Genomic DNA, 12,130 nt, shown 5'->3' with positions numbered 1-12,130 from the left:
AACATAATCCAAAAGTGCTGTGTTTACAGGAAACACATTTAAAATCCAGACACGCAAACTTTCTCCGTACGTATGTTACGTTTCGTAAAGATCGCGATGATGCCATCGCATCATCGGGTGGTGTTGCGATTCTCACACATAAAAGTATAGCATGTCAACCTTTACAGCTTCGAACGCCCCTTGAAGCAGTGGCGGTGCGAGTTGTTCTGCTAAACAAACTCATCACTATTTGCTCGCTTTATATACCCCCACATTACAAATTAACTAAACATGAATTTCAGTCATTTATAGATGAACTGCCAGAACCCTATGTTGTTCTTGGCGACTTCAATGCGCACAGCTCCCTGTGGGGCGACTCTCGTATAGATGCGCGAGGTCGTCTTGTTGAACAGTTCCTCTTCTCTTCTGGTGCATGCCTGCTGAATAAGAAGGCACCCACATATTATTCTCTCGCCAACAGAACATTTTCATCAATTGACCTCAGCCTAGTTTCCCCGTGTATACTGCCTGAACTCGAATGGGAAGTTATGAACAATCCTTACGGGAGCGACCACTTCCCGATACTGATAAGAACATCTAAAGAAAACGAATGTCCTCCACAAGGTCCTAGGTGGAAGATAGACACAGCCGACTGGGAGAAATTTCGAACTCTCACTAACATCTCATGGGCCGACATGTCTTCTCTAGAAATTGATGCAGCTGTAGAGTATCTTACATCATTCATGATAGATGCCGCATCAAAATGCATATCCGAAGCGAGTGGTCTGGCATGCAAACGACGTGTACCGTGGTGGAACAGCGAATGTCGGACCGCCCGTAAGAATCAGAACAAGGCGTGGGGGTTGCTGCGAGCTTCTCCCACCGCTGAGAATCTTGTCAACTTTAAAAAAATAAAATCCCAAGGTAGGAGAACCCGCCGACAGGCCAGAAGAGAAAGCTGGCACAAGTTTTTATCGAGTATTAACTCGTTTAGGGATGAGGCCAAAGCCTGGAACAGAGTTAATAGGATTAGAGGGCGGCAAACACATTCACTCCCCCTGGTGAACACACAGGGCGATACACTGCAAGACCAGGCAGACTCACTTGGGGAATATTTTGAGAGCGTGTCAAGTCCAACAAATTATACACAGTCCTTTCTCAAATACAAAGAAACAGAAGAACGTAAGCCATTAAGAAGAAAAGGTCGAGAGAATGAGCCTTACAACCGTCCTTTTTGTATTGCTGAATTAAGAGCTGCCTTGAGCGTATGCAACAGCTCCGCACCAGGATCTGATAGAATCATGTATGAAATGCTCAAAAACTTACATACTGACACGCAGGTTACACTACTCACACTTTTCAACACCATTTGGGATGCAGGGTACCTTCCAACCGCATGGAAGGAAGCCATTGTGGTTCCTGTTTTAAAACAAGGCAAAGATCCTTCCTCAGTGGCAAGCTACCGCCCGATAGCCCTCACAAGTTGCATGTGTAAGGTATTTGAAAAAATGATAAATCGGCGACTGATTCATTTCCTTGAACAGAACAAAATGCTTGATCCTTATCAGTGTGGCTTCCGAGAAGGGCGCTCCACAACCGACCATCTTCTACGTATTGAAGGAAATATCCGGGACGCATTTATACATAAACAGTTCTTCCTCTCGATATTTCTCGATATGGAAAAGGCGTATGACACAACGTGGCGATACGGGATCTTGCGAGACTTATCGGAAATGGGCATTCATAGTTATATGCTAAACATAATAAAAAGCTACTTGTCCAATCGTACCTTCCGGGTGAAAGTCGGCAATGTGCTGTCACGTCCTTTTACATAAGAAACTGGTGTACCCCAGGGAGGCGTGCTCAGTTGCACACTTTTTATTGTTAAAATGACAACGCTTCGTGCTTCTTTACCACCGGCCATTTTGTATTCCGTCTATGTGGACGACATTCAAATAGGCTTCAAATCCTGCAACCTCACAGTATGCGAAAGACAGGTACAGCAAGGCTTGAACAAGGTTTCCAAATGGGCAGACCAAAACGGATTTAAGGTCAACCCCCACAAAAGTTCTTGTGTTCTCTTCACAAGAAAGAGAGGCCTGGTCCCAGATCCTTGTGTAGAACTGGGCGGACAGCAAATTCCTGTCAACAAAGAACACAAATTCCTAGGTATTATTCTTGACTCCAGGCTCACTTTCATTCCTCACTTAAAACATCTTAAAGAAAAATGTCTTAGAACAATGAACTTACTTAAAATACTATCCCACACATCGTGGGGTAGCGACAGACAGTGTTTATTGAATATTTACAGGACCCTAGTTCGATCAGGGTTAGATTACGGTGCCGTAGTATACCACTCTGCCGCACCGAGCGCACTTAAGATGTTAGATCCCGTACACCATCTGGGTATCCGTCTGGCCACTGGCGCATTTAGGACAAGCCCTGTTGAAAGTCTATATGTAGAGTCGGATGAGTGGCCACTCCATCTTCAGCGAACCAACGTCAGCTTAACGTATTTTCTCAAGGTTCGCTCTAATAAGGAACATCCGTGTTTCACAATCGCTAACGACTTGACGTGTGCAACACTTTTTCACAACAGACCCTCTATGAGACTTCCTTTCTCACTGCGTGCAAGAGAACTTACCACGGAAATGGATGTCCCAGTTCTCGAACAACGCCTAATGCCTCCAGCTAAGCTAGTACCGCCCTGGGAGTGGCAGCTGATAGAGTGTGACACATCCTTTGTAGAGGTCACTAAACATGCGCCAGAGACACATATCAAAATGCATTTCTTGGAGCTCCAGTACAAGTACTCGTGCACAGAGTTTTACACAGACGCTTCTAAGTCGCATGCCGGGGTGTCCTACGCAGCCATTGGTCCGTCCTTCTCGGAATCCGGTGTACTGCACCCTGAAACAAGTATATTTACGGCTGAGGCCCATGCACTATTGTCGGCTGTGAAACATATCAGAAAATCAAATATTCAAAAAACAATTTTATTTACAGACTCCCTAAGCGTCGTGAAAGCCTTGAAGTCGCACTGTAAACACAGAAACCCCGTAATTACTGAGCTCTATTCCATTCTCTGTAGAGCGTATATGTCTAACCAGCATGTCATTGTATGTTGGGTGCCTGGACATAGGGGCATCGAGGGTAACGCTCTAGCGGACCAGATGGCCACATCAATTTCATTGCATACAGTTAATCCTACCGCTTCGGTCCCTGTCACAGACCTCAAGCCTTTTTTTTAAGAAGGAAACTGCGAAACCATTGGCAACGTATGTGGGACGCAGAAGTAAACAACAAACTGCACGTGATAAAGCCACAATTAGGTTCTTGGCCCTCCGTAACAAAAGCACGGCGAACAGATGTCCTATTCTGTCGCCTCAGAATAGGACACACATTTGGCACACATAACTTTTTACTCACTGAAAATGATCCTCCAACCTGTGGTAGGTGCGGGGAGAGGCTTACCGTCCTCCACGTCCTCCTGGAGTGTCGGGCAGCCGAATCTGAGAGAAAGAAACATTTTCCCCTAGCATACCGGCAGCAGATCCCCCTTCATCCAGTAATGTTACTCGGCCCCGAACCGCTATTTGACACCAACGCAGTCCTAAGTTATCTGAAAGATGTTGTTTTACATGTAATTAGCCCCATACGTTCATAGCGTCTCCTCTCTCCAGAGGATGCCACTGTGAAAGCTATTTCGTATAGCACATGCCTCCAGGCCCTTGTGTTTCAAGGGCTCTGGCGAGGCAGCAGTGCTCCAAGTAATTTTACCATCTTATATATTTTATATTTTTCATCATTCTTCTACGATTGATTTTATTGTTCATAGTATTCGTCATTAGTCATCGCCACAATTTTATAGCACGTAGATTTTACGCACTTTACAGCAAATATTTTTAGGCCACTTTACAGCCAAGTCACATCTTCCATAGTACATCGTCAACATTACCACGTGTCATGGCGCTCTTTGGCCAAACCTGGCCCTTGCGCCACAAAACACAACACATCATCATCATCATCAGATGTGTACTATCCTTTATTTCTTAACTCATTGTGCCCCGCAGGGGCGTCTGCGTAAGCAGGCGTTTGGTGTGTTGCGACACCACGGACCCGAGCACACGAGGGTTGGACCCTCCCGCGTGTAGCCGTGCGCGGCTTAGCCGTGTCTGGGGAAAGGGGGATCCTGGGGGTTGAGCCGATGCCGGGTGTCTGGACCTTTAAGGCCCCCCGGCGGAGGCAACACACCTCTTCGGCCTCTGCTTCACATAGACGGCACCCCCGGACTGACCCACCCGGGGGAAATCGGTAGTTGCCTTTTCCTGTCTCTCTCTCCCTACAACCTTCGTCTTTTCCTTACTTTCCACCTTTCCTGTCTCCTTCTCCCTTCTTTATTACTTCCGACCTTTCTGGCAGCAAGGGTTAACCTTGTGTGAGTAGCCAACCTTGGTTATATCATATTGGGTTATAGCGGCAACGTACAGCTGGCGTTTGCAGGCCCTGTTGTTCAGGCCCTGCAGCGTCCCCTTGTTGGACTCCATGGTGGGTGGCTAGCGTTGCTGCCGAAAACTACACTTCCACACATGGCTGTTTCCTTCCCTCCACTACCTGATCGCCCTCAGAAAAGAGGGCGCACCGATGAAGTCTTCCAGTTTTTTGGCCGCCAAAAAGAATCATTCCCACGTTTCCATGTGATTCATTCTGCAAACCCAGATAAACAAGTACGAACGATCTCACCCTTCCTTGTTTCCAAGTCATTGACTGAAGTCTTTGGTCTTGGTTATAAGGCGTCGAGGATGGTCGCGAGGATGGTTTTTGGTCGCGGAGCTCCTCTTGGAGCTCCGCGACCAAAAACAATATGAAAACTTGTCAAAACTAGTGTCATTTGGGGAAACCCAGATAATTATTACCCCGCCTCGCACGATGAACACCACCCGTGGTGTTGTCTCTGACGATGACTTGATGGAGCTCACCGAGGCTGAACTCTTGGAGGGCTTCAGTGACCAGAATGTTATCAATGTTAAGCGAATTAAGATGAGGCGAGATGGAAAAGAGATCAAAACGAAACACCTGATACTCACCTTCGGCTCAAGTGTCCTTCCCGAGTCCATCGAGGCCGGTTATATCAAACTTCGTGTTAGGCCATACATTCCCAATCCTCTCAGATGCCTTAAGTGCCAACGTTTCGGCCACAGTTCACAGAACTGTCGAGGCCGACTGACTTGTGCCAAGTGCAGTGACAACGAACATTCCTCTGAAACGTGTCGGAACACTCCACATTGTGTTAATTGTGATGGCGAGCATGCCGCATACTCGCGGTCATGCCCGTCCTGGAAGAAAGAAAAAGAAATAGTCACAATCAAGGTCAAAGAAAACATATCTTTCAAGGAGGCACGTAGGCGGGTGTCATACCTGTCTAAGAGTAGCTTTGCCGATGTGGCGCGTAAGGGGGCAGCGTCACAACGGCCTCCGGCGGCTGTCCGACCCACAGGCAGTGAGTCGGCAGTTACGCCATCTGCCCCCGCGGCGGTTGCAGCTAGCGCTGCTCCGTCTACCCAGAATGAGGGACCATCGACCCCGAAGGTGGACGCAGCCGAGGCTGCCCCAGCCTCCGAGGCCCCTTCCAGCGCTGGCAACGGCCAGCGCAGCGAAATCCCTCTGGGAGCCCCATCGACCTCCGGGCTGGTGGGCGCAGGGGTCTTGCCCTCCAAGGCGGGACTCCCTCTGAAAACCTCTCGCTCGCAAGAGCGCTTGTCCGGCGCCTCACACGAGGCAATGGACACTACACCTGTCCCCAAGGCGCACCAAACGCCTAAGGAGCGTCGAGAATCGCTCGAACGCTTCAAAAAGAACAAAACACCTATTACAGGGCCTCGAAAGGGCTCTGTAATATAAGGCATCCACTCCGTTTCCGTAAACACAGCACCAATTTACCTTAAACATGGATACACAAATCATTCAATGGAACATCAGAGGTCTCCTTAGAAACCTTGATGATTTGCAAGAACTCATCCACAAACATAATCCAAAAGTGCTGTGTTTACAGGAAACACACTTAAAATCTAAACACACAAACTTTCTCCGTACGTATGTTACGTTTCGCAAAGATCGCGATGATGCCGTCGCATCATCGGGCGGTGTTGCGATTCTTACTCATAGAAGTATTGCGTGTCAACCTCTACAGCTACAAACGCCCCTTGAAGCAGTGGCGGTTCGAGTTGTCCTACTAAACAAACTCATCACCATTTGCTCCCTTTACATACCCCCGCATTACCAACTGAACAAACATGAATTTCACTCCTTGATCGATCAATTGCCAGAACCTTATGCTCTTCTTGGCGATTTCAATGCGCACAGCTCCCTGTGGGGCGACTCCCGTATAGATGCGCGAGGTCGCCTTGTTGAACAGTTCCTTTTTTCTTCTGGAGCGTGCCTTATCAATAAGAAAGAACCCACATATTACTCTCTTGCAAACCGATCGTTTTCGTCAATAGACCTTAGTATAGTCTCCCCGTCTGTACTGCCTGAACTTGAATGGGAAGTTACCGACAACCCTTACGGTAGCGACCACTTCCCTATACTGCTAAGATCATATAAAGAAAACGAATATCCACCATACGCTCCTAGGTGGAAGATTGAGACAGCTGATTGGGAGAAATTTCGATCTCTAACTAGTATCTCATGGGCTGACCTGTCTTCGTTAGGAATTGACGCTGCAGTCGAGTTTTTTACAGCATTCATAATAGATGTCGCATTTAAATGCATATCAGAAGTAAAAGGCTTGGCCTGCAAACGACGTGTCCCATGGTGGAACGACGATTGTAGGATCGCTCGTAAAAAACAGAACAGGGCGTGGGGGTTGCTACGCGCTTCTCCCACTGCAGAGAATCTAGTCAACTTTAAAAAAGTAAAATCCGAAGGCAGGCGAACCCGCCGACAGGCCAGACGAGAAAGTTGGCAGAAGTTCCTATCGAGTATTAACTCGTTCAGAGATGAGGCGAAAGCCTGGAACAGGGTCAATAGGTTAAGAGGGCGACAAGCACATGCACTTCCTTTGGTAAACACAGAAGGCGATACCCTACAAGATCAGGCGGACTCACTTGGGGAGCACTTTGAGAGCGTGTCAAGTGCCAACCATTACTCGCAATCCTTTCTCAAATATAAACAAATAGAAGAATGTAAGCGACTCATGAGAAAATGTCAACAGAATGAACCATACAACTGTCCTTTTAGCATTGCCGAGTTGAGAGCTGCCTTGAGCGCATGCAAGAGCTCTGCTCCGGGATCTGACAGAATCATGTATGAAATGATCAAAAACCTACATAAAGACACCCAAGTTACACTAGTCACACTTTTCAACACGATTTGGGCTGCGGGATACTTCCCGACTACATGGAAAGAAGCCATTGTGATCCCGGTTTTGAAACAAGGCAAAGATCCTTCCTCAGTGGCAAGTTACCGCCCGATAGCCCTGACAAGTTGCCTTTGTAAGGTATTTGAAAAAATGATCAATCGCCGTCTCGTGCATCTCCTAGAGTCGAGTAAAATGCTTGACCCATTTCAATGTGGTTTTCGGGAAGGGCGATCTACAACCGACCATCTTGTGCGCATTGAAGCGAGCATTCGCGATGCCTTCGTGCACAAGCAATCCTTCTTATCTGTATTTCTGGATATGGAAAAAGCGTACGACACAACCTGGCGGTACGGAATCCTGCGCGATCTTTCCGCGCTAGGTATCCGCGGCAATATGCTAAATACTATAGAAAGCTACCTAGAGAACCGTACATTTCGAGTGAAAATAGGTCCTGCACTGTCGCGTACATTTAAACAGGAAACTGGGGTACCCCAGGGTGGCGTACTCAGCTGCATGCTCTTTGTCGTAAAGATGAACACGCTTCGTGCATCTTTACCACCAGCTATTTTCTATTCCGTGTACGTAGACGATATACAAATAGGTTTTAAATCCTGCAACCTCACAGTCTGCGAGAGACAGGTACAGCATGGTTTGAACAAGGTGTCACAGTGGGCAGAGAAAAATGGATTTAAAATCAATCCTCACAAGAGTTCTTGTGTTCTGTATACAAGAAAGAGAGGCCTGGTTCCGGATCCTTGCTTAGAACTGTGTGGACAACAGAGACCTGTAAACAAAGAACACAAATTTCTAGGTGTTATACTTGACAATAGACTCACTTTCATCCCACACATAAAATATCTTAAAGAAAAATGTCTGAAAACAATGAACCTCTTGAAACTTCTATCGCAAACTACGTGGGGTAGTGACAGGACGTGCCTAATGAATCTCTATAAGAGCCTGATTCGGTCACGATTAGATTATGGTGCCGTGATCTACCATTCTGCCGCCCCGAGCGCGCTAAAGATGCTAGATCCGGTCCACCATCTAGGAATCCGCTTAGCCACGGGCGCTTTCAGAACGAGTCCCATACAAAGTTTATATGCAGAATCGAATGAGTGGTCACTTCATATCCAGAGAACATACATCAGCCAAACATATTTTTTGAAAGTCCACTCTAATCCTCAACATCCGTGTTATAATACCGTTAACGAGATGACATACGCTACACTCTTTCGCAATCGTCCCTCCGTAAGACAGCCTTTCTCGCTGCGTGTGAGGGAGCTTAGTGAAGAAATGCAAGTTCCACTCCTCGAGCTTCGCCTAATGCATCCAGCCAAGCTGCTACCTCCTTGGGAGTGGCAGCTGATACAATGCGACACATCTTTCGTTCAAGTTACAAAGCACGCTTCAGACATTGAAATCCAAATGCATTTCCGGGAACTCCAACACAAACACTCCTGCACGGAGTTCTACACAGACGCATCGAAGTCACACGACGGGGTGTCCTACGCAGCCGTCGGGCCATCCTTCTCGGAAACCGATGTACTGCATGCGGAAACTAGTATCTTTACGGCTGAGGCCTACGCACTATTGTCGGCTGTGAAGCATATCAGGAAATCAAAACTCCAGAAAGCAATCATATATACGGATTCCCTTAGTGTTGTGAAGGCCTTGATGGCATTCTCTAACCACAAAAATCCGGTAATTAACGAACTCTATTCTGCTCTGTGTAAAGCGTATGTAGGTAATCAGCATTTCATCATATGCTGGGTGCCAGGTCATAGGGGCATCGAAGGTAACGTCCTGGCGGACCAGATGGCCACGTCAGTTGCATCATTTTCTGCTAATCCCACCGCTGCAGTTCCTGTCACAGACCTGAAGCCCTTCTTACGGAGGAAACTACGGAACCAGTGGCAACGCCTATGGGACGCGGAAACAAATAATAAGCTCCACGTGATAAAGCCGCAGTTAGCATTCTGGCCTTCCGTAACAAAATCACGCCGGACAGATGTCCTATTCTGTCGTCTTAAGAATAGGACACACTTTTGGCACACATAACTTTTTACTCACCGGAAACGAGCCTCCAACCTGTGGTAGATGCGGGGAGAGGCTGACCGTCCTCCACGTCCTTCTGGAGTGTCGGGCAGCCGAATCTGAAAGAAAGAAACATTTTCCCTTAGCATACCGCCAGAACATCCCCCTTCATCCAGTAATGTTACTCGGCCCAGAACCGCTGTTTGACTCCAGTGCAGTCCTGGGCTTCCTGAAAGATGTTGTCTTGCATGTTCTTAGCCCCACATGTTCGTAGCGGGTCCTCTCTTCAGAGGATACCGCTGTGATAGCTCTCTCGTATAGCACGCGCCTCTAGGCCTTTGTGTTTCAAGGGCTCTGGCGAGGCAGCAGTGCTCCAAATAATTTTACTATCTTATACATTTTCCATTTTGCATCATTCTCCTACGATGGATTTTAATGGTCATAGTTTTCTTCATTAATCATCGCCATAATTTTATAGCACGTAGATTTTACGCACTTTACAGCGACTATTTTTAGGCCACTTTACAGCCAAGTCACATCTTCCATAATACATCAACATTAACACTTGTCATGGCGCTCTTTGGCCAAACCTGGCCCTTGCGCCACTAAACACAACACATCATCATAACTCATTGTAGCACAGTGTTTCGTATACTTGTGTACGGCTATTGTGGCCCCTGTAGCTGAAACCAGGATGTAATTTTTGCCTAAGCTGCAGCATCACTGACAAAATTTTTCTTTGCTAGAAACTATTCCAATTTGGTCGAGACCCAGCAGGGCGAAGTTTTGTCAGTAATGACGTGTTTCACGCAGAGACGTTCTTGTTTAGGTCAATGGTCGAATATTGGTATTATATCAGCATACAATACAGATCTTGTTTTATTTGCAAAATAATTCTGACAGGCGGCATTGATTTTGATTGGTCTAATTAAAAAGCACTAATTGACCAATGAGGCTGTACTACACTATTCCCATGGTTCACATCTGGAAAAACTATCTGTGCATCACTCTATCCGACAATATAAACTTTTTTTTCCTGATGTCCATGCGTCGTTTAAAATAAATTGTAACTGTGGGCAAACATCGTGTTACTGTAACAGCTGCCGCAAAAATTTTAGAGAACGTCTAATAAAAGTCTTCAGTTCTTCTTGTCAAGCTGTCCATTAGCCAACTTTTAGCGTAACGTTAGCGGGGCTTACTGAAGTACTTCTAGACGTCCATGGCTACAAAATGTCTTGATCAAGACGGCTACTAGGCTTTTGAATTAGCCGTTCAAAACATCTTTTAGACATCAAATAGCTGCTTGCGTGTTTCGTGGGTAGGCCCGAGCCCGAGTCAACAATTCCTCATCCCGCCGGAGCCCGGCCCGTCGGTCGGGCCTTCCGGCCTGCCTGGGCCCATGTAATGCTCTAAGCCGGCTTACACGCAAATATCCCTCTTTAATTTCGGGTGCACGAAGACTGAGGTGCGCCGTGTGCTGCGGACGCTGCATCTCAATGCCGGAGGCCCCCAGCCATGGTGCAGCGGGAGCAGGAGGCCGATGCTAAGCGATAACGTCGAAAAACCCCTGCAGTTTAAGAGCATGAAGCGATGCACACATATTTGCCGCCTTGCGTGCCTCAGTATGAGAACGCGAAGTCAACACAAGGTGGCCACACCGACAAGGCCCTGTACTTCTATCCGATGCTACTCCCTGTCATCTAGTTCTTTCTGTTTATGTGTCTAGACCTGCCACACCATGCCCATTCACTCAGTCATCTTACATTTACTGCACTTCGTACTGCCACTACACCTACGAGTTTTACATTTTGTGCAATATAATAATATCTTGCTATTGCTTTGATTGCTTCGCCCTGACGGCAAAATTGATCACCAGTTTAAAGCCGAGTTTTATTCTGAAGACGAGCGAACTTTTGGTTGACTGCGATAATACGTTTTGGTATCCTGGCAGCCAAGTTAGCCTGTATGTAAGAATAGCTTAACAACAGTACATGAATGTACTACAGTTGGGTGGATCCACAAATAGTCGGTCTCTTTGCATGTGTTGACAAAGAGGGATCGGCGTGGAAGGGACACAGATATTCAATTACGTGTGTTGTGCAGTTTACTTTCGTCTGGTTCGCTGTGGCCCTCTGGCATATTGATCGCTCTGTATATTCTCACTCTTAAGCCATCCAACTGTTCGTGGCTCTTGTAGCAGTACAGTTATAGATCAATGGCTTGCCATCTCATTCCTTGTTTCTCTCGTCGACTAATTGGAACAGACTTATATCTCCACCATTACTTTTGTCCTGTTGACAGAGAAAAACACCTACTGTTTTAATATTCTGCAGTTCAGTGTTTTGCGGGGTATAAGGGGATTATTTTCTCTAGCTGAAGTTAGCTCACAAGGAGTTCAACGTACTATCTTGATTAATAAGTTATTAGGCTGTCAACACGTCCACCACCGATTGCAGCCTAACAACGATTGTGCACGCCACGCCTTGTTGACACGTGAATCACGTGCATTCACCCATGTAGTAGGTCTTACAAACTCCTAAAGGCTTAGTAGACCGCTGCAGAACGTTTGGATCGATTGTTTCTAGTAAGATTTTGGCATGGAAGGTGGGTGGAGTGGATCGGAGCGACCTTTCCCTCTTTCACTGCAAGATATCGATGATTGCGAAGGAACAGGTGGATGAGGTCACATGCAGTGGTGTGGTGTTCGAGGGGATATATTTCTTGACCCATCGAGCAGTCTAAGCATTGAGTTTCTTA

This window comes from Dermacentor andersoni, chromosome 3 (assembly GCF_023375885.2).
Source record: "Dermacentor andersoni chromosome 3, qqDerAnde1_hic_scaffold, whole genome shotgun sequence".
Classification (NCBI taxonomy): Eukaryota; Metazoa; Arthropoda; class Arachnida; order Ixodida; family Ixodidae; genus Dermacentor; species Dermacentor andersoni.
Note: the sequence above shows the minus strand (reverse complement) of the source record.